A 24124-nucleotide genomic window follows, 5' to 3' on the forward strand; every position below is an offset into this window, starting at 1 on the left:
TCGAGACAGAAGATAAAAACTCCTCTTCAAACTCACTAAACTCATTAATGATTCTGGACAACTTACATTCCCCTAAAACTGATTAAAGAAAAAAAAAAATGAAAGAGAGAATTTCTAGGACAAGAGAGAAAAAGGATTAGAACTTTAATATTGCGATTTTTATTTAGAAATCCACATTTGGGCTTCGTCCCTATTCCTGGTACAGAGCCCCTAAAACTTTTGGAATTTCCTTAATTTCATGAAGGTGAAAGAATTGCCTGTTGTTATTTATAACAAGCCCCTTTCAAACACAAGAGAGTTTACTTGAATGAGTGAGTTTTGGAAAGTCCCTAGCTAACCACTAGATGTGGGCTGGTGGCTAGGGGGAAACCAACCACATCCAACCACAATGATTAGAGAGTCCCTCACCTCAATCAATCTTCAAGGGCAAATGATTTAATCAATGGTGCCTACATAATGAAGACTCCATAAAAAACCCTGAAGTACAAGGTTTGAAAAGCTTCCTGGGTTGAATGTGCTGGGAGGGTGGTGTACCTGGAGAGGGCATGGAAGGTATGCTGGAATGGTGTCACAGCTGGAGAGGGCAGGAAGGCATGATGGGAGGGTGTCACAGCTGGAGAGGGCATGGAGGGTGTGCTGGGAGGGTGGTGTACCTGCAGAGGGCATGGCAGCACGATGCCCTTACACATACCTTGCCCTATCATCTCTTATTTCTAGCTGTTCCTGGGCAATAGCCCTTTATAATAAGCCAGTAGTCTAGTAGGCGAACTTTTTTTCTGAGTTCTCTGAGCCACTCTAGCAAATCACCAAACCCAAGGAGAGGGTCAGGGAAACCTCTGATTTATAGCCAGCTGGTCAGAGGCCCATGTAACAACCTGGATTTGTGATTAGCATCAGAAGTTTTGTGAGGGAGGCAGTCTTATGTGACTGAACCCTTAACCCGTGAGATCTGACATTAAATACAGATAAATAACTGTCAGAGTTGAATTGAATCGTAGGAGATCAGTTGCTGTCAAAGAACTGTTTGGTGTGGGGGAAACACAAAACACAGAAGTACTGAGTGTAAGGAGTATAGGGAAGAAGAATAAGCAGCTTTTCCTTTAAGGACAGAAAAAGCGGTATTATCATCTTGACACTATATCTTCTGTTGAAACGACTCAAATTCAGTAAGTGTTAATATTAAAAAATAACATTAAAAACCTCCCCCTTGCGGTTTAAGCTTTTTAATATGAGTTAATGACCTACTAAAATGCTCTAATATACTGTCCTCAGCATTTAAAGAAAGGCAATGCCATTTTTTAGATGTACAAAATTAAATAAAACTGAAAAAAATCTGTCAGAAAATATATACTAAACAACTAAACTGAATTTTTAGCAGTGACTACGATTTTCAGGAAAAAAGAAGTACCCTAGTAGCTAGTTTCTAATATTCTAACCATTTCTCCCCAGAAAGCAGGACCATTATGAATTGCTACAGTGCAGAAAGAATGTCCCCATAGAATCCTGGAATGAATTTTGAATTCTTTTTAAATATGTACTCCACCAGCTCAAAACTAAGGGGTCTGGTTAACAGGAAAGATTTAACAAGCAGGACGTTCAACTTTATATCATTTGATGATAGTGTCTTTACAAAACAAATGAAAGGGTAACCGATAAAGTAAAATAAACTTTATCAAGACTGGAATATCACCTGCTGTAACATCAATCACAAGAAAGAAAGCGCTGAGGAGAAGCTACTTGTATCTGCCTGACTGAAGCTATGGTAAAGCTTAGCAGAGCTACTACTTCAGCTATCCAAAAAAATAAAATAGAGAGGCAGCTGCCTAAAAAAGCCGTGTGGGGTCTTCCACAATTGGGAAAGAGCTTCATGCTTGCTTTGACTGATGATATAACAAATAAATGAATCACAATTCCCCAACACTGGCAGATACACTTAATGTTACTAAAAACTGCAGAAACTTATCCTACATTCCACAGATTCTACATATCTTAGAGCAAATTTACCTATTCTTTCAGTTCATAACTTTAAAGCAAAATGGATTTAAGAGGGTTTTTTTTTTTTGCCTTTATCAAAGAAAATAAACAGTTTTTAGTGCTCAGCCAAAGACTGATTATTAGGCTTAAAATAATCATCAGATTGTTTCCTATTTGCTTGCTTCACTCCCTTAATTTTTTATCTGTCCCAGAGACAACAGGCTGGTTTGGAGCTTTGTATGTAGTTTGGTGCTCATGCAACCATGTAAGGAATACCAGCTACACCGGAAACCTTTGCTGGGAGTGCACTATTACTCTGTTCTAGATGTCACAGCTGGAGATTCAGAGGATCTCTGAATATCTATTTATAAAATCCTACCAGATGAAATAGAATGTTCATATTATTACACTTAATATTACATAGATTAATATATATAACATGAATGACATAAATGCTATAAAATGTTAATATAATTAGTATATATAATCATAAGTAATATACAAACATACTTAATATTATTCTCTAGAGCTTTTGCTGTACTTTTACTGAATCTCATGTCACAACTGGTAGTTCATCCAATCCCTTCAAATATACATTTACTAGAGACTTGTTAAGAGCCAATTACTAGCTCATGTAGTAATTCTACTTCTTAGCAATTACTCTAGATCAGTAGTTCTCAAAGTGTGATCTGGGCACTTCCTGGGGTTGCTGAGAACCCTGAGGAAGGTGTGGGGGGCCTAAATGCTTTCCTAGTAACACTAAGACAAGTTGTGCCTGCATTGCTCACATTTTCTCATGACTGTGCAGTAGATTTTTCCAGAGGCTACAAGGCATGTGATGATGCTACTGCTCTGACAACAAATGAATGCATGCTTACATATGCATCTGTTTTAACAGTTTAATTTTAATTTCAGTAAATATCAATAGATCTAGCATATAAATGAAAGTTCATACTAGAGTCCAAAATAATTTTTAAGACTGTAAAGAGGTATTGAGACTAAAAAGTTTGAGAATTTCATTCTAGGTAATAGCCATAATTCCTCTTATTACTACACATATTTAAAAATACTCATTCTTTGGTGGCTTCTGCCAAATTTAATGTTCCCAGGGAAAATATCTAATTAAGAAAGTATAACGATAACAGTTCAGCTAAACAACTTTATTGGGTGTGGTGGGGTAAAGGCAGGAAGCAGGGAAGTGGTTAGCTGCAAGAATGAAAATAGTTTAAATGTCTATGAATTGTGACCAGTCCCCTCATGCCTCAATATGACTCTTAAAATACTTATTTGGGGTTATCTTGTAGTTGGGGTACCGCTACACTGAAAGAAGAGAGATTGAGGAGTTCCCACTGTGGCTCAGCAGAAACGAATTTGACTAGCATCTATGAGGAAGGAGGTTCGTTCCCTGGCCTCACTTAGTGGGTTAAGGATCCACTGTTGCTGTGAACTGGTGTAGGTCACAGACATTAGCTCAGATCTGACGCTCCAGCTCCAATTCAACCCCTAGCCTGGGAACCTCCATGTGCTGCGGATGTGCCTCTAAAAAAAAAAAAAAAAAAAAAAAGAGAGAGAGAGAGAGATTGAAAACACACCTGAATCTAAAAAACTTGACAATTAGACTGTTTTTTCTGCACATGGGAGTGGCTGAGAAAGAATGCCTGCTTTTGAAAAGAAGCCTTGGGTGTGGGTTTACGAGAAAGATACGGAAAATAATTGTTTCTGTAAATCAGAGGAGCAGAGTGGAAACCTCCAGATTACTCACTAACAATTAGCCCAGCAAAGTCTCTTAAGTGTCTGATGCACCACAGCACCACAGCCATTTGCCCCTCAGAGAGTGGAGAATGGAAGGATGCAGAGAGTCCATTTCTAGCACCGATGATCAAATCAGAAAACCAGAAAAATTTTATATTCTGCCCATAAACCTGACCTCCCCTTTGTTACTCTACATTCTTTATACACAGTTTCCTTTGAAATACAATGTACCATCTCTTAAACTCCTAAAAACAATTTATTTCTTCCGCTTTACTTACTCAAAAATATGCATATTGAACATTTCAAAATTTCATTTAATCTTATCTAATCTTTGATAAGGCTCTTTATTCTTTTTTGTTTGTTTGTTCTTTTTGCCTTTTCTAGGGCTGCTCCTGAGGTATATGGAGATTCCCAGGCTAAGGGTCTAATTGGAGCTGTAGCCACAGGCCTACGCCACAGCCACAGCAGCGCAGGATCTGAGCATTGTCTGCGACCTACACCACAGCTCAGGTTCCACAGAGTGAGACTAGGGATCGAACCTGCAACCTCATGGTTTCCAGTCGGATTCGTTAACCACTGAGCCATGACGGGAACTCCTGTTTGTTCACTTTTGATCTGTTTCTAGCATCTTGCTTTTGTCTGTAAATATGGCATTCTGGTTTCCGAATATTTTCAAAGAAGGACCATTAACCCGGTGCTTACTGACACAACGTTGATCCCTCACGTCCGTGTCCTGCTGCAAATTCATTTCCAGTTTGCTGTCTACACTGGACCCTTGACACCAGGCAGAAACACTTCTTGCTTTTTTCTCTTCCCTTTATTACCATAATCTCTAATGAGTTCTGCTTGCTGTATTAAATTAGTTTGCTTCTCTTTGAGAAAATAAATCATTGTTGATTTCTTACCCAATACAATACTATTTCTCTATCTATTCTTTTGTTATGTTTTCCTGGAATCTTTAGTTACCACAGCCTAGAAATTTTAATAAATTGCCATTTCATTCCAATTTGGAGCTTTTGTCTTGATCTTTAGAATAAATTTCCATTTATGAGATAAGTTTCTGTCAAAGTCAATTTGTGTTAATTTCACATGCAGAAATTCTGTTAACACACCAAGTCATACATACCAAACCAATGCAAAGCTAAATATTAGTTGCTCCTTTTACCTACATATTTACAAAACATAAAAAAAAAAACCAACTAATCCTCCAAATAAACACTGATTTGTTTCCTTGACATGCTTAATTCTTTATATTTTAGCTTTTTACTAAAATTTTTATTCAGGCGTTCCTATCGTGGCTCAGCAGAAATGAATCTGACTAGTATCCAGGAGGATGCAGGTTCGATCCCTGGGCTTCTGTCAGTGGGTTAAGGATTCAGCGTTGCTGTGAGTTGGGTGGAGGTTGCAGATGAGGCTCGGATCTGATGTTGCTGTGGCTGTGGTGTAGTAGGCCAGCAGCTGTAGCTCTGATTCAACACCTAGCCTGGGAACCTCCATATGCCATAGGTGCAGCCCTAAAAAAGACAAAAAAATAAACACAATAAATTTTTATTCAAAATGTTTTTTTTTTCCCCAACACCATATTCTCATGGAAATAACGTATCTTAATTCTGCCCCCCGTATAATGCCCTATTTGCACATTCCTTTGCATTGGCTATTTGGGCAGACAGAACACCATGCCCTAGAATTTTCCACAGTCCCTCTGTCAGACCTCTAAAAAATACTCAATTTGACTGTAAAGACTTCATAAATATACCCAAGCCACTCAACATTACTTAAGCTGTGCCTAGGAAAGTTTCAATAGCAATCATTTCCTAAATGCTCTTATTTCATACTAAAAATAGAGGTGGAAGAGAAATATGAGAATTAGAAACATGTCATAAAACAGCATTACACTAGTAATAAAAATTCTAACAAAAACGCATTGAGGATAGGCGACCAGAATACTCACACTCAGGGTTCAAAAAAGCCAACACCCTTGTCCTGGAATCATTTGCCCAGAGACTGGTCAAGGTATTCATTGTCACAGTATTAAAAGAGAATGCTCTCATTTCCATAATCAGTTTTTTAAAAATACATCCTTATTTCAGAGCTCCCTCAACTTTCAAATTCATTAAGACAATGTACAAAGATAAAATGCAAAAATAAGCCCAAAAATGGCTTTAATTTTCTATTTTTTTAAGTGTCCATTTTGCAATTTTTAATCCTCATACATATTCTCAACTAAATTATTCTTATCTTGCTTAACCTCACTGACCAACCCATTACACGTACTCTCTTTTTATCTCTTGCTTTTTTCTAACAGCACCCTTATCTTTTCCTCTGAAAGTTTAAATGGTTTCTGTATATTTTTGTTGGATTCTCTCTCTTGCCCAAAATAGATTGAGTTTGTTTTGGGTTTTGTTTGGGGCAGGGGGTAGGAGATAAGGAAATGGCTATTTTAATTTTAAATCTTAAAAATCTAGCAATTTGCTCATCTTGCCCCAGTACATCTCTCTGGAGAAACTTTAATGTTCAAGTTCATGTTGCATTGCCATTGCTCTGTCTTTCTATGTGAACGTTGCCTTGTCCCTTCACAAGTGCTCCAGCTTTGGGGCCCTGCCTTTGCCACGTCTGTGAGGCCCACTCACTGCCCTCTAGTATCAGAAGAAAGGGCCTCTCTCTTTCTGGCTCTCGAGGTCAGAACTCTGAAAAGCACATTGGTTCTTAGAACAGAGGCCTCCATGCCAGGCATGCAGAACGTGCTGAGGTGTGCACTGCTGTTCACTCTTCCAGGGTGATCTACTTAGAGCATATTCCAAAATTCCCTTCCTCTCACTGCTTAGTTGTTCCCCCCCGCCAACCTGCCCCCACTTTAAGCACATTTTACACTCTGAGCAACTGATCCTTGTGGACAAATCTTTTGAACTAGAGCTCTGAAGCCAGGTCATCGCCCTCAGCTTAAAAAGAGGAGAAATAAGTCTTTAATTACTAAGTTCTTTTTTCAGAAGCCAAGGTTCTGTACTCAGAAAGCCCCCTTTTTTGGCTTCCCAACAAGTCCAGAGCACCAAAGTTGTTACTTAAAAACTTACTGGATTCTAATTTCACTTGTTCTGCTTTGGCATCTAGGCAATCTTAAATTCAGCCCTGTAAATAGATGTCAGGTCCAGCGAGCTCTCTAAAATGTTATCTGACCCAGTCGAGGCTTCTGTCTGCACCCCACTTTTATTTATTTATTTATTGGCCATGCTCAAGGCATATGGAAATCCCCAGGCTAGGGACTGAATCCGCACCACAGCAGTAACCCAAGCCATCACAGGGACAACGTCAGATCCTTAACCCACTGCATCACAAGAAAACTCCCCTCACTCATTCTTAGAGTCAAGCCTTCCAACCAGCTGTCAGTCCCCACTCCTCCTCTCTCCCCAGCCCCTCTGCAGCCCTCGCATGTACACCTTCTACCAGTCTGTAGACTAAGCACCTACATTCCGAAGGCTTGAGGCTCTTCCTTCCCATGCCTCCTACAACTGACCACCAAATGCAAAATAAACAGAAAGGAGGACATTATCTCAAATTCATAGGTTCAAGGCTGGTTTCCATTCTGTCCACACTGGTTTCTTCTGGGTCAATGCTATTTTCATGGACAGTGTTCAGGATGATGTTTTCTCTCTCACAAGAATGAATTACTTCATCATGGCCCATTCACTGATATGAAGCCCCTCAGTGTTGCAAAGAGTGATTTTTAACAAGACTCAAGAGCAATGCTTTGTTAAAAATCGAAGCTGAAGAGTATTATCGAATATCACTGTGACCTAGGCTTTATTGTACAGCATCAGTGGTGTGGAAATTAAACATATGCTGGCCATTCTTATGTGAATAATGCTGCATTTTTAAGACAGAGATAAGAATCTATGAGTAGATTAGCAACACTGAACAATTCCTTTTAGAAATGCAATTATTTAGTTAATAATACAGATTTTGAAAAGAAAGAAAATTTCCTATCCTATTTTCTAAAGTTTTCGCTTAACCTCTCACATGGGAGAAAAATTAAGTAGATAGAATGTACCCATATTTGAAGGCAGTACAAAGAAGAATTCCACTGAATGTCAAACGGTTTTATTGCTCCATCTAATTCCTCATCATCTGAGGGTAAAGAGCCCACTTCATGGATAACCACGAGGCCGGGAAACCTCAGTCTGCCCCAGCTGGTCATGAAGAGGTGAACGACTAGGTCATACAGGAACTTACAGTACAAGCCTTAAATAGATGCACAGGTTCTTGTCCATTTGGCACCTTGAGAAGAACTAGAGAAAATCAGGTCCCTGCATTTGAGCCACTGGCCTCTGCAGCCTCAGCACTCAGCAGATGCCAAGAGCATCTCCTGGCAGGGGCTCCAAGTCCTGTCTGTCACCTTTTCCTCCCACTCTCACCATGGTGCACAGTGCTAAACTGCCATAACCTTGGGCACCTCTGCAAGCGCTTCCTCCACACCAGGAGGCACTGTGAGGGCTCCTGGCTCCCCTCATCCTCAGGATGGCCGTACCAAGTGAGCCTCGTGTTCCCCACTTCAGAGTCAAGGGAAATGCGGCCTAGAGAAATTATCCAACAAGGCAAATAACGAACAAAGCTAGCATTCCAACCCAGCTATGTCCAGCTTCTAGGTTCTTGTTCTTCCCAGAATGCCATGCCATTCATGGTATTTCTTTATATTAACTGTACCACATACATGAGGGTGTTCCTAAATCTTCAAAATATATATTTTAAGCCACAAACAGTAAAAAGCAGTATTGCTAGCAATACATGGACTGACCAGAATTATTCTGTACTTTGTGATAAGATGTAGTGATTAAATAACAAATTACTTTCTCTCTGACTCTATAAGCACTATTTTCCAGAAATATTATTTATAATGAACCTAGGAACATTTATGAGTATTTAGTCTGTGGATAGCACTCCAATCATTGCTTTACACTATGTTTTTCAATTACTCTTCATCCTGTGAGTTAGCTGTTTATTATCATCACTGCCCTTTAACCAAGGGGAAAACTAGCCCAAGATCACAGCTAGGACATGGTGGTGGTAACACCAAACCATGGTGCTAGGAAATCTGACACTGGCTACCCTGTCACCACCTGACATTTAGGGAACTAACTCTGGAGGCCTCAGAGCCGGGTGGGTAGGTGATGGCCTTCCCAAGAGACCCTCCCCTTGGTCTCAGGCCCTCGGAAGAGTAGAGGCAGGCCGGCACAGCCTTTTCATGGGAGGGGAGCTCTTGCTACCCTTCCTTCCTCCTTGTGAGAGATGACAAGGAATGGAGAGGGCTGGGCAAAGAGCAATACAGAAATTTCCTAATTCAGAGAATACCTAAATATGAGCAATTCACTGTAGAATGGTCAGAGGTATGATGACGCACTGAGAGTTCTCCTGTTCACAGCTTTTATGTACAAATTGAGAGGGGAAGGCGAATAGCATTTATTTAGTTAACCCATTATCCCCACTTTAAAACGTGGAACTTTACAACCAAGGAAGCTGAAATGGGGCATTCTATAAATTACTTATCAAAATACAGTAGCCATTTCCTTCTAAGGAATTTAGAGCTCAGTCACTTTTAAGTAACCAGTATGAAAAATTTCGAACATGCATAAAAGTTTGGGGAGTAATAAAGTAAATCCCCATAACCCTTCAATAATCATCAAGGTTTTGTCATATCGTCCTGTTGCCTCACTACTTCAGCCTTTACAATTTTCCTGCTCAAGTATTTCAGAGCAAATCCCATTTGTCCTATAGCTGTCACCTACCCCTACAAGCTTTAAGATGTACGTATTACATATAAATGCATATAAAAACAAATTTTTATAAATCACAATGTTGTTATCAAGTTTGAATAATTACTGACGTCAAGCTTGGGCCGTATTTAAATTTCACTGTTTACCTAAAAATTATCTTTTTTTCTTTTAACTTGTTCAAAACAAGGGACATACATTGTATTTCATCTCCTTACTTCCATTTAATACATAACAGCCCTTCTCAACTTCCCCTTCTTAATCAGGCTTTCAACTTAAGGAAAAAACTAGCTCTGTTATGACCATTTTATTCACTTCATGCCTCTGATTATTTACTATGTTCCTCAGAACACAGTGGACCTGGACTGAGACCCTGCAGCCTCAGAGTCAGCAGCTTTTCAATTCCCTCACTTTTTGCCTTCGAAGTGGACAACAACTACATATGACACATCATAGAGGCAGCTGTGTTTTGTCTTCCAGAAGTTATCCACATTACTAAGGGCCAGGCATGTCTGTTACTACAATGACACTTAATTACAATGGGAAGCATACTGAAGTCCTCCTTCAGAGACTGGTAGGAACCGAGCCAATCCGCCCCTTTGCCCCATTACAAAGAAGGCACCAGCGCCAAACCTGGGCAGCTCTCTGAAGCACAGAGCTGCCCATTGTTCCCTCTGGAGCTTGGGGAATTAGTAGGCCAACAGACGGCTGTGATGCAGGGCAAAATCAGTTTGCTCTATCACAGAATGTGCTCGGCTCATTTTCTTTGTCAGGGGTTTTTAATTATTCAGGATGAAGCTCCATTGCATGTTTTGTAATAATAATGAAGTCTGAGGAACACAAAACCTCGCTGTGGCAAGGCAGGGCTATTAAATCTTTGCTGAGAGCAGAGCGAGGGAGCCAGGGCTTCTGACCAGCTTTTGGCAACCAGTAATGACTATCAGGTCTGTAGACAAAAAAAGGAGAATTAGCTAACTTTGAACGGCAAATCCAATTCTGTCAGCGAAGCCACTAGTGGCCAAGTGACTCTGGAAGCGCCTTTTCTGCTTTCGCCAGGGGCAGCTCTCTCCTGCTCTCCCTCACCCAGAAGCTCTAGACTGGAGCCAAGGGTTGATGGGCCTGACAGGGGCTGAGTAAAGCTTCCTATGGGAATGCCCCGGTGCTGAGATGATCTCTTTTTATACTCCTGGAAACACTAAAAAAGGCACATGCGAATGAAGGAAGGCTGCTCAGGATCTTGGCACTACTACAAGGGGTCTGCCCTGTGAAGCTGGAAGGCGTTGGCTCCCCATTCCCACTCCCTGGCACGCCACAGTTACTCACTCCAACCAATTATTTTATTTCAGAAATTACCATGATCAAAAAGAAATTAGTGATCAATTTAAGACTTTCTCCGGGGAAGAAAAAAAGAAAAGAAAAGAAAATCCAAGATATGCTTCATTAAGAATAAAGCAAAAGAATAATAAGAAGGACCAAGAAGGTAAGATGGGAATAATTATTCAGAACTGTCCGGGCCCCTAAATCTATGGGAGAGTGACATCACTCCAGGCATGGAAACATAGGCACTCTTCATTACCCAGAGGCCACCTGTTCTGTGACTGAATCATCTGGGTTATTCTCCCTCTTTCTTACCATTCTAAGGCTATTACTTCACAACATGTACCTTTCTGCTACTTAGTGCTAAGAACAGGTACACTCTCTCCAAAAGCCTATGGGCTCCTGGGGGACAGGGAATGAGCAGAAATCAGCCCAGAGGTTCACACAGTAGGCACTCAATACATTAATAAGTTTGAGGAAAAAAGTCCTAGGGAGCCCGAGCCCCTCTGTCCCCCTTGCCCATCCAGACCACTGCCTGGCTAGGGTATGCTGCAGTTTCTCCCATTAGAACACTTGTTTTCCTACATTGGAAACTGGCCCTATACTTGTTTGTGGCCCCGGCTAGCAGTTTAGCAACTCAAGAGCGGCTTATTTGTAAGCTATGTACATAATGCTTAGCACAGTGCCTGGCACATAGGTGTTCATTAAATATCTTGAATTAATGAAGAGAGAAGAGAATTAAATTTATAGCCAAAAGAAGCTACACTTTTTTTCAAATAAATTGTATATAAAAGAAACAAAAGGTAAAGCTTTGATTTCATAACTAAAAACTAAACCCCCATTAAGAGTTTATTGTATTTACCTAGTACTTTTTCTACATACACTTGGGGGGTTTTATTTCTTTTATTTATTTTTTCTAAAACAGGACTACATTACACTGCAACATACTTTTTAAAAAACACAGTAATTAATATGTCGCACATGACTTCCCAGATTACTACATGGAGTTCTTCATTATTTCAGCTACACAGAATTCCAAAGAGTGACTATACTACACAATAACTATTTCTTTATTGAGAGATATTTGGGTGATTTCCAAGTTTTCACTATTATAAACAATGCTATACAGCTCATTATTAATTAGTGTGCGTGTGTGCACACATGAGCACAAGCATCCAACCCTGTGTCAGGCACTGTACTAGCAAGGCCTTGGGATATAATAATGAACAGGTACCACTCTGCTCTCAAGAAGATCAAAGTTTGATGAAAGGGATGGACATTATTCAGAAAATCACATTAATGAATACACAATCGCCAAATGGAATAAATAGGAGGAAAAGAATATGATCATATGAAAGCACCTCATCAAAGAATCTAAATGAATGGGGACGTAGGTGGCATGTGCAAAGGCCCAGTGCAAGAGGGACGCACAGCAAAAGTACAGAAGTGGAAGATGATCTGGCTGGATCTCAGAGAAAAGTAGTGGAGAATGGGGTCTTCCCACACTTTTATAAGTGTTTCGGCCACATATGTATGTAACAAACATGTACTGAGCACATACTATATGCATTGAGCGTGTGTGCTTCAATTCAGCTCCAACAAAAATAGATACAATCCCTGCCCTCTCAGAGCTTTCCTTCTGACAGAGCAAATTCTGCAGAGAGGGACTGCTAGCTGAAAGAGAATATACAGTTTAAACATTGCTACATGCTGCCCAACAGCTCCCTTTAGGCAGGACCCATTTGTTCAGAGGGTTAGCAGACCCCTCAAAGCTATTTCTTGACTGAATCAAGTTCCTTAGTGCCACATAGTTCTTAAGTCAATCAGTGATCCTGGGGTCCCTGGGCTGTCATGGTCCAGAGGGATTCTACATTGCAGAAGAACCACACATACAAATAACACAGTCAAAAAAGACACTTCTGACACTCCATCAGAGGACCCTGAGATATTTTACAGCAAAAGAAGCTTAATGCTTGATGAGATTTGTGGCTTCTCTGGAGATTTAAATTATGCACGTTATACCTGTTCTCATTTATCATGGAAAAACTGCAGGATGGCTATATGGAGTCTCACTACCCAGTAGGGCAGGCTGATAACATCTGCGGGCGGTTAGAAACGGGGTACACCAGCCCTGCAAAGCAGGTCTCAGTAATTCATTTCAGGTTCACTCTCTTCCACTAATTCCCAATTATCCATACCCCAAGTGATTTTTTTTTCCTTCATTTTCCCTCACCATCCTGACCCCCTCCCCACCCCCTGGCTCACTCACTCCTGTCTTTCTCAGCAGATGATCTTGCCCACCAGTTCTGACAAAACTGATTAGGACTATCTGTTAAAAGCTGCCTTCTCTACCTCTAATTTCTGAACTCACCATTCTCTTTTCACTTCTAATAGTTTCAAAGCAATGGCTGCCCTGCTTCTCCAGAGCTTTGTTTTATTTTCTGTTCTCCATGTTGTTCTCTCTTTACCAGCAAATTCCTCCTGACCCCCTGACCTACACATACTCTCAGGTCTCTTCTTCTTTTTTTTTTTTAGGGCTGCACTTGCAGCACATGGAAGCTCCCAGGCTAAGGGTCAAATCAAATCGGAGCTGCAGCTGTCAGCCCACATACACCACAGCCACAGTAACACCAGATCCAAGCTGTGTCTGTGACCCACACTACAGCTTGTGGCAACACTGGATCCTTAACCCACTGAGCAAGGCCAGGGATTGATCCTGCATCCTCATGGATCCTAGTTGGGTTTGTTACCGATGAGCCACAACAGGAACTCCCCCAGGTCTCTTCTAAAGTTAAAAAAACAAACAAAATAACCTGCTGAAATCACAGTTAAAATCAATCTCGGGAGTGTGGAATCTGAGGTTCTTCATAATGTGATTCCCCAGTATTTTTCCAACCTGACCTGCCACCATAAAGCCTGCCCAACCTGCTCTCTTTGGTCCCTCAAATTACCCCACTTCTCAGAACTGCCCTATGCCTTCCTGTTCCACGTCTCGGCTCACCACCTCCCCCTACTCCCACTCATCTGTCAGAACCCTCCCCGTCTTTCAGGGCCCAGAGCAAATATCATCTGGCAAGGCCTTTCTGTCTCCTCCCCAGACAGAGCTATTCTCTTCAACCTCATTCCCTTGATATCTGCTAAGTGCCTCTGGCCCTCACTGAACTGTACATTTACCCCTATATTCCTCACACGGCTGACCTAAAATCCTAGTCTTCAACCCATCTTCCCTGGACTTGTGCAGTATCAGCCTCATTACCTAGGTTTTCTGAATTCAGGCTCTTTATCAGGAAATGGGATTAAAAATACCCACCTTGGGAGTTCCCTTCATGGCTCAGCAGTTAAAGAACCCGACTAGGATCCATGAGGACGCAGGTTCTATCCCTGGCCTCACTCAGTGGGTTAAGGATCTGGGGCTGCCGTGAGCTGTGGTGAAGATTGCAGACGCGGCTCAGATCCCTAGTTGCTGTGGCTGTGGTGTAGGCCAGCAGCTATAGCTCCAATTCAACACCTAGCCCGGGAACTTCTATATGCTGCAGGTGTGGCCCTAAAAAGCAAACAGAAAAAAAAAAAAAAAAAAGCCTGTGCCATAGAGCCAGGTTGCCTGGGTTTTAGATTCATCTAGAGATGATCTAGAGATGCTATATACTCACTTTGCAGTCCTGAATATGATTTCACCTCACAAAGCCTCAGTTTCTCTATTTGTGGGAGAGCACAGCAGCAGGAAGTGTGAGGAATAAAGTGGGGCATCTATAGGAAGCCCCTAGGACACCTGGTGCCCAGTGGGTAAAAAAAAGCCCCAAAAGAGCAAAGCTCTTATCAAATGGTAATTCCCTTCCTTTTCACAAGAGGCTAAAGGTGCCTCTTCCACTCAGCCTCTATCTGGTTTACGGGTAGACAAGTGACCCACCCTATGAGAAACCGGGAGTGCAAAGGGTGGGAAGCAAAATAATTTCTGATACTGGCCTTTTTAGTCCAAACCCAACGTTACAGAACAAGTAAATACACTTTTTAAAGGAGAGACAGAAAAAATGACCAAAAATAAGTTGTCACTTTTTGAAATGCAGCTCTACGGTTGTATGACTTCTGGGAGGTCACCTGTGTTTCCTCACAGGTAACCAAGAGGCCACATAAATCTTCCATGTTTTAGGAAACACAAAGCCAAACAAAACCAAAAAATCCTGTCAAATCATTTTCAAATTTCTGGCAAAATGTAAATGCCCATACAAGGACAGTGAGGAGATGACGTTTCAACTTTCCACATCTATTTGGATAATTTGGCAAGCCAGATCAGACTTGCTGATCTGAGCTAATGTCAAGCCCTCTTCATCCTTGTGAAGCTACACTTGTTGGATCACCTGCACAGAAGATCAATGATAAACCCTGCTTCTACTGGGACGGGGAGCTTGTTCTCTCTGGTCAGCCCGGCATACCTTTGCTTCTCAATGAATAAAGAGCTCACTGTGGGAACCAGAAACCATCAGTTTCCAGAACACAAAGGTATCTGGGTGATTAAGTGACAGAAGTTCACACATCTGTTTGTGTTTTAAGAACCAGGTTCACAAAATAATTAGTGCTTAGGTCACATAATTAGCAAGTCTCCCAGGCTGACCCGACCCAAATTAACGTGGTGTAAGCTAGCATTCTTCCACTTTTCTGTGCTTCAGAATGCTGAACTGTACGGACATGTTGGAAAACGATGGAAACGTGTTCTGTTCTCCTGTGTCAATTGTTCACAATAGTGTTTGTGGCAGGATCTCCAAGGAAGCAGCTAGAGTCTATATAGGCTCATTTCAAAAAAAAAAAAAGACAACAAAGTTACACACACAACTGTAAAGAAAATTATAGAACAGTGGGATCATGTCAACAGGAAATTTTCTAGTTTGCCTGTAGTATTCTACTGTTCAGCTGAGAAAACTAATCTCCTAAAAATGACTTATCATTAAAAAAATGCTGCATGTATTTGTTTTCTCTATGTTCAAAAGTTAAGAATGGGCCTTATTTCAGGCATTCGTTCTCTAGCAACAAGAAATAAAATTTGATCAGATATTCAGGGTGGTGAATCCACAAATTCCTCATTTATTTAATGTGGAACTCTGATTAACACTGTGTTTTCAAACATATTTAAAATATTCTTAAAGTGCCATCAATATGAATTTTTATGATTATCTCTATTGCTGTTTTAATAATAATACCTGAACTTACAAGTATACAATCATTTCAGTGATTATTACGATTCTTACTACAACCTGATTAACTTCAAAGCTAGGTTGCCTTTCTCAAGGCAGTCCAAGAGCTGCAAGATTAGCTTTCCGGTGCCTGAGCTCAGGTACCTGCATGGTAATTGAGCTCCCCAAGTGACATCAGACCTGGTTACCAATGTCTGAGAACCGCTGGCTCAGACTTAGGGGAAATCTTCAGACCCTATCGAATGAAAGGATGAAACATCAAAATTACTCTTTGAGAGTTAGTGTGGATGAACTACTTTACTGCTGTCAGAAAACCATATGAGGCAAGCGTATAGGGCCAGAGGGCACAGCCTCACTTATTCTCACCCACAAGTTGATGATGTGCTTAAAGAGATTTTAGACCAAACCCTTCAGGTGTGAATGCCATTCAGTATTCCTTTTGTATTAGGGAAGTTTCTGTCCCAATGATCCTTGAAAGAGTCCTCACTGTAGGCACTACCATACCTGTCCCCCTTCAAAGAACCAAGGGGACACTCTGATGAGCCATATCTGAGAGTGAGCCAGTCACTAGCTGACACCTGCAGAGACACTGGCTCTACAGCATCACTCCACTTTTTAAATGAAATAGCCAAGGGAAGGAACCATACCCAACAAAGAATTAATATTTCTCAAAACATCAAAAGATGGTAGTCTTAGTTTAATGATTTGAAAATGTCACAGCTTCTGCAGTGAATCTAAAAGAAAGTCTATGGGCAAACACTTATGAAAAGACCTACAGCATTTGTATTTAAAAAAAGGTAAACTTGGAGTTCTCTTGTAGCGCAGCAGGTTAAGGATCTGGCATTGTCACTGCAGCAGCTTGTTGCTGCTGCGGCACCAGTTTGATCCCTGGCCTGGGAACTTCCCCCATATGCTGCAGGCACCATCGCCACCCCCCCCAAAGAAAGGTAAACTAAAGTATTGCTCTTGCCTATTAGGCTGGCAAGATTAATAAAACTCAGAGTTAGCAAAGATGTGATTTTAAAAAGGGGGGTTGCATACTCAAACCCTACACTGAAATTTGGTATGATCTTTGAGGATGGCAGCTTAGCAACTTTTATCAAAAGTCATAAAAATAGGTATACATTTTACTGAGGGAACTATATTGCATTGTGATGAACCATAATGGAAAAGAATATGAAAAAGAATACACATATGTATAACTGAGTCACTTTGCTGTACATCAGAAATTAACACAACATTGTAAATCAACAACACTCCAATGAAATTAAAAAAAAAAAACAAATAATAAATTCTTGGTAATAAAGCCCCCAAATTAAAAAAAAAAAGTATCCATTTTAATCCAGCAATTCCATCTCTAACAATTTATCCTGCAAGAATATTCAATAAGGCAAAAGTGAGAAAGCAAGTCAGAAAAAAATATTTGTGTTATATAGCCAATAAAAATAATCAATATTTAAATATAGGTCCACCTTTTCTTATCTATAATCTGAATTCTCAAAAGTTCCAAGAACTGAAATATGTTTTTTTTGTTATGCACTTATGGGGAAATGTAACCTACTACAAGAATATTTAGAGTCTTTATTCCATTAATTATAAATATTAATGTATTTTGCTGCTGAAATGTTATTGTAGTTGATTATAAGGGCCTATCCCATACCTCGAGGAAGGTTTTAAAAATATATTATTTCTCACAGTATCTTTCTAAAATCTAAAATGAAAAAACTTTTAATCCAAAGACAATCTAGACCACAAAGTTTTGGATAAGGAATACTGACCCTACATTTATATGTGCATAGTTAAATCTTAGTATGCCTAGCTATCATAATGTTCACAGTGACTTTCTCACCTGAAAGTAAAATGATTCTTTCTTTTTTTGCTTTTATATATTGTCTTTTTTTTTTTTTTTTAGGGCCACACCCGTGGCATATGGAGGTTCCCAGGCTAGGGGTCCAATTGGAACTATAGCTGCCAACCTATACCACAGGCACAGCAACACTAGATCTGAGCCGCATCTGGGACCTACAGCACAGCTCACAGCAATGCCAGATCCTCAACCCACTGAGAGAGGCCAGGGATCAAACCCAGAACCTCACGGCTCCTAGTCGGATTTGTTTCTGCTGCGCCATGGCTGGAACTCCTATATTGTCTGACTTTTTATAACAAGAACATTTCTCTTTATTTTAAAAATTAAGTATTTCTACTGATCCTTATGAAAACATGTTCACATATTAAAACTATTGCGTTTTATAATTCACAGTTAAATGATTTTTCTGCTGAATAAGCTTTCCAATCACCTTCCTGATTTGTGACCAAGGTCACCACAGAGATGTGTCTTTTCATCAGTTAGAGTCTAGACCAAGACCTACTGGCTGCTCAGGAGGGCAGCAGCTGGGACACCTTCCCTGGCTCCCCCAAGAGATCTCTCCATGAGTAACTATCAGAAAACAGACACCAAACAGTGCCAGACGTATTACTACACACACCACCAGGATGGCAGGAAGGAAGACAAAGAAAGGGAAATTGCAAAAGGAAGAAAAATATAAATGTTTTCACGTAGAAACCTTTACCTTGGCTGAAAATTAGGGAATAAAATAATTTTGTTGAGTATCTTATCTCTAATGAGACTGTCATATTTCTTTGGCTCTAAGAGAAATGGAAAATGTTTAGATTTTGAAATTAAATAGATGTTAAACAAATAACCACGCTATTAATCGAAAACATAGAGAAGAAATGTAGAAGAGTTAATAGGAAGCAGAAGTCAAATGGACGGTTTTAAGAGTTAAGAGTTTAAAAGGCCCCGAATAATAGCATCACGATCAGCTCTGTTTGATTAGATTTTCATTCATTCATTCTACATTCACTGCTCCCAACCTCAGGTCAGGCACTGTGCTAGGTACTGAGACATGGTAGTGTCTGGCCTGCGGCTCTGACTGAAGGTAGCGGGGCGGGAGGCGGGGAAGCAGCAGCAGTGGCTGCAGAGAACTCCACCTGCTCTTTTTCATAAGGAACTCACAAGAGGTGTGTCCTGGTGCCAAAGATGTGTTTATGGAGTCAAGTCAGCAATGTCTTCTGGGAATTATTAAGCCCAAATCTGATTTTAAAATCCAGCCCCATAAACTTGAAAATTGAGTGACATGAGACACACATTTTAAACTTGTTTTTATCTGAGAAATTAGAATATTCCTACATCTCATACTTTTGAGTATATAAAATTCCTGACATTATGCTGGGCCCAGGTTGGTTGGTTTGATTGGTTGGATGGTTTTGCTGGGCAAAGGTTATTTCTCTCCCTTCTCCTTCCTTCCCTGCCCCCTTTCCATTTTCCTCAGTGGACTGGCTGCCCCCTTTTACTTGCAAACACTCTGGAGTCACAATAAGAAGATACCTTGGAGTTCCCTTCATGGCTCAGCAGTTAACGAACCTGACTAGGATCCATGAGGATGCGGGTTTGATCCCTGGCCTCCCCCAGTGGGTTAAGCATCCAGTGTTGCCATAAGCTGTGGTGTAGGTTGCAGACACAGCTTGGATTCCATGTGGCTGTGGCGATGGCACAGGCCAACAGATACAGCTCCAATTTGACCCCTAGCGTGGGAACTTCCCCATGCTGCAGGTGAGGCCCTAAGATAGCAGAAAAGGAAAAAAAAAAAAAAAAAAAAAAAAAAAAAAAAAAAAAAAAAAGATACTTTGACCATCAGACAAGAGTCTGTGCTATTTGATCCCAGCAGTAACATCAATCATGATGGACCCTTCAGAGTCCACACTGTTATTTACATTCTACAGTACCTGTCCTAGGTTTTATCAGAGGCCAGGTCACTACTTCCTGAAACAACTGGTGCACCTAATAATGGGAACCTACGTCTCATTGTTGGATCATAGCCTTTTCAACATCTTCAAACAATCAGCAATTTCTCCTCAAACATTCTGCATCTTAACCAAAGGCCCAAATGTTTCTCCTGATCCAAACCTATGGGAAGAATTTGACAACAACCAGTTAGCAGACACTATACTGATATTACCATCCTAAAAGTTTCGCATCTATGTTCTCTCACCAATGCCTATATCGACTATAGGAAGTGGGTATCACTATCATCCTCACTTTTCAGATGAGGAAGGCATAGCTTAGGAAGCCTATAACTTACTGAATATCCTTCAGCTGAAATCCTATGGCTGTATAAGTTCTAAAACCTTTACTCAAAGGTCAGCATGCTGCTGATTTCATACTGCCTCAGGTATGAGTCAGTAATTTCAAAGATGAGTCTACTTCAGGCAACTTTAACATCACCTGAGAATTTGTTAGGAAAGGAGAATCTTGGGCCTTGCCCAGATACAGTGAAATACAATCTACATTTGAACAAGGTCTTCACATGGTTTGCACACACATTAAAGTTTGGAATGCACTACTCTAAAATATAAAATCACTGTTCCCAGCCTCATACTCACTTAGGGTGACCCAAAGCTGTCATCGGACTATATGGCACCTTTTACACAAATCGGAAGGTGTCTCATTCCCAGACTACATTTAGCTAAATTATAATTTCACGGTACAAAGACAACTTTTCTTTCAGGTCACACTTCTCCCCCATCATGGGCACAACAGTCACCTAGACCAAGAGCAAAATATACAGTCTTGGCCATTTTATGCCCATATCAAATTCTCTGCCAAATATCACACTGACATTGCACTTGACCCTGCTAAAGCCAAACTTCCTAAAACTCTGAGGAGCATTGCTATCAGTCTCCTACGACAATATGGAACACAGGATCAGGATCTTACTCCTTTGCCATGGGCAAGGCCTGAGAGTGACAAGAAAAACAATGAACTGCACAGCAAACTCCTACCAAGGAATCACAGACTTCAAGGACTTCTCACCCCTCCCAGACATGCCTAGGTCAACCACAGCCAGGAAAGCCTACTTTTTAGCTCAAAACTGCTATACTTTTGACCACAGAGCATGTGCGTACATTGAAAGAAGCAGATAAATGATCTCTAATCTTACACACCTCAGCAGTGACATCAAGTTTCTTGACAGATGCTGGTAATGCCAGTCCTTTCTAAGTCATTTCTCATTTTAAACAAATGATACAAGATATAAGAAAACTGCACAATCACCTTACCAAGTAGTGGTGGCAACAACTGAAAGGCATCTTCTTAGCAAATTCACTTTAAGAAACATAAAATTAGGAAAACAAATGTGTTCAAATGTGATAGGTTTACAACAAATCAGTCAAAACTAGAGATCACAGCTTGAAGTGGGGCGTTTTTTGTATCCTTCAAAAGGAAAGTGTCACAGTATAATGTGACACAAAAATGTCACTATTTTTAAAAGTACATTGCCTTGAGGATATTCATATTTGGACACATGCATATATATTCATGAAGATCATAGTATATTAACAGTATGGTATTTAAAAGCACAATAATCTAGCAAGTGTAAGTGATGTAGGGTAAGCAATATAGTGGAGAATTGAGTACAAGAAACAAGATTTTAGGCTCCCATATATATGACCAATCAATCCCAAGCAAACCCCACCCTAACTGTCCACCACAGTAAAAAGTTTAAGTCCAGAACTAAAATGAGTTCTTCAGTGGTGTCAGAATGAGGAGGGAAAATGCTAGCATTTCTCATACTCTCACTAGATCCCTTTAGACTCCACTCGGCATTCACTTTCCCTGCTTCCAACAAATAGATTCTGCCTTTGTAATTGAAAAATAGATGTACGGCTTTAAAATTAAAGGGGAAAATCATGCATTACTTGGTTTAAGAGAACAGGGAAAGTATTTATGTGAAGCTTTGCCAGGAATTAACGAAGAACAGCCAAATGACCAGATTCACAACTTCCTACTAAAATGTGTTAAACTATGCCACATGTATTTTACATGGGGGCTGTCAGTCCCTGGACATCCAAGGTCGGAGCAGCTGAAAAGGATTTAGAGGGAGCTGGCTAACGCAGAGTTCACATGTGTTTGGACACATCAAGTAAAGTTCCTTAGAGCACTTGCTGTTTCTTTTTACAAAGCAGCCAAATTGGTTTATGTTGACTTTCACATAGGAAGACTTTAGTAAATATTTGTTGAGCTACAACATGAAAGAGTATCATCTCTACTTAACAAGAAACATTTTTCAACTTTTTCAGAGATGATGATTGTCCCTACATATTGTGAAGTAGGCATTATAACCACCACTGGACCTAAAAGCCCGTCATAGAGTACACAAATGTTCATTCACTCATTCATTCAAAAACACAGTAAAACCATGTACCACGTTATGTGCTAGGTTTAAATAATTAAAGCCTGGATTCTGCCCCTAAGTGTGATTTTCTTCCTTTCTCACTCAATTTTAAACAGCGTGGATTAGTTGAAAACAGACAAAGGAGATGAGATAGGCACTGATAAGCTTTACGTAAGTAAAGTACCTAAGTACAATAAGGACAGAAACTGGTCTTTCATGAGTTTTATCTCATATACTCAGTGTACAAAGGTCATTTCTAACACACTAGACAATAATCATACATGAGTGTGTGTATATATGTCTGCAATTCTGCCAGCCTGTGCACCAAAATGAGCTGCTTTCCAACATCTTCATTAAGACATAATGAACACAGGGGATTAAGAGATACAAACTATTATGGATAAGATAAGCTACAGGGATATACTGTACAACACAGCGAATATAGCCACTATTTTATCATAAGTGGACTATAACTTTTTAAAAAAGATATAAATGAATAAAAATGTTACATAATGGGGTTAAAATACTATAGTTAATGAAAGTACAAAACAAGCTTGCATTTCCTTCTTACCTAATTATAGCTCTTACACTGATCTGCCCTATACATGGTCTATTTCCACTATAGCTGGAGACAACAAAACAAAAGAAAATTCAGGTAAGCCTGTCCAATCTTTCTACAATGCTATGGAGACTGAAGATATGAACTAAGAAGCAATTATGGTGCTAAAGCAGCCAAATGAATGTGGGTGGTGCACAGCAATTTTTGTCCATAAAAAGGAAAGTGGAAGAGAACACAGTTTAGCTCCCACTCTGGTTAAAGGAAATGATAAAGCAAGAAAGACTATTAATCCAGGTAAATAATGACAAAGCCACACAGTAGCTCCATAACCCTTGTAAATAAGGTAATTAATAATAAAAATGCCATGTTATTAATCTAGGAAAAACAGAAGACATTGCATCGAGCTATGCAGTCAACAAAGGCTAAATAAGAAAACTGGTTCCATGAAAGGGAAGATGTTTGCCTTACAGAGAACAATTATAATATCTGGGTTCACCCTGGGAAATCTACCCATTAGCTTAAAGTAATACTCTTCCTTAAAGGTACTTTCAATTACAAGCAAATCAATTTGGCTCTTGTACAATCTTGAAGAAGGAAACCAAAGCTGGATGACTTTATACTGTCTAATATTAAAATTCATTTCAAAGCTCAGTCACTGATTGATAGAGGATAGCACTGACACAAAATAGACTAATGAACAGAATAGAAGGTTCACAAAATAGACTAATGAACAGAATAGAAGGTTCAGAAACAAATGCACACATATATATATTTACTTGATTTGTAACAAAGATGATAAATACTGCATTGCTCTGGGTAAAGGATAGTCTTTTCAATAAATGAGTTAATTATATATCCAAGTCTTGAAAGTAATAAAACCTGACTCCGCCCCCCCATCTCATACGATATAATCCATTTCAAATATAATTCATTTTAAATCCAAGTATAAAATGCAAAACAGGAGTTCCCATTGTGGCTCAGCAATAATGAACTTGACTAGTATCCATGAGGATAAGGGTTCAATCCCTGGCCTCAATCAGTGGGTTAAGGATTTGATGTTGCTGTGAGCTGGGGTCACAGACATGGCTCGGATCCCATGTTGCAGTGGCTACAGCGTAAGCTGACAGCTGCAGTTCCAATTCGACCTGGGAACTTTCATATGCTTCGCATGCATCCCTAAAAACAAAGCAAAAGATAAAATAAAATGCAGAACAAAGAATTTAGGAAAAAACCTTGCAGATTTTCTATACAATCTAAAGGAGACTAGGATCACTTTAAAAGGATACAAAAGCACAAACCAGAAGGGTTAAAAAAAAAAAAAAAATGACAAACTGGACTATG

The 24124-nt window shown here is 40.0% G+C and overlaps 1 protein-coding gene and 1 long non-coding RNA gene across 4 annotated transcripts in view; both read right to left on the reverse strand.

The window, feature by feature from the left end:
* Positions 1-24124, reverse strand: part of GNAQ (G protein subunit alpha q) — a 305513-nt gene that overhangs the window by 160960 nt on the left and 120429 nt on the right. The window lies entirely within an intron of this gene.
* LOC146407075 (uncharacterized) lies at positions 10365-18866 on the reverse strand. Its single transcript, XR_014823056.1, has 2 exons — positions 14481-18866; positions 10365-13498 (listed from the first exon to the last, which is right to left on the reverse strand). It is a non-coding gene; the product is annotated as an uncharacterized LOC146407075 (long non-coding RNA).

This window comes from Sus scrofa, chromosome 1, assembly GCF_054392235.1.
Source record: "Sus scrofa isolate SSC_HxYL_T2T_F1_AM1 chromosome 1, Sscrofa_HxYL_maternal_Yorkshire_Landrace_v2.0, whole genome shotgun sequence".
Lineage (NCBI taxonomy): Eukaryota > Metazoa > Chordata > Mammalia > Artiodactyla > Suidae > Sus > Sus scrofa.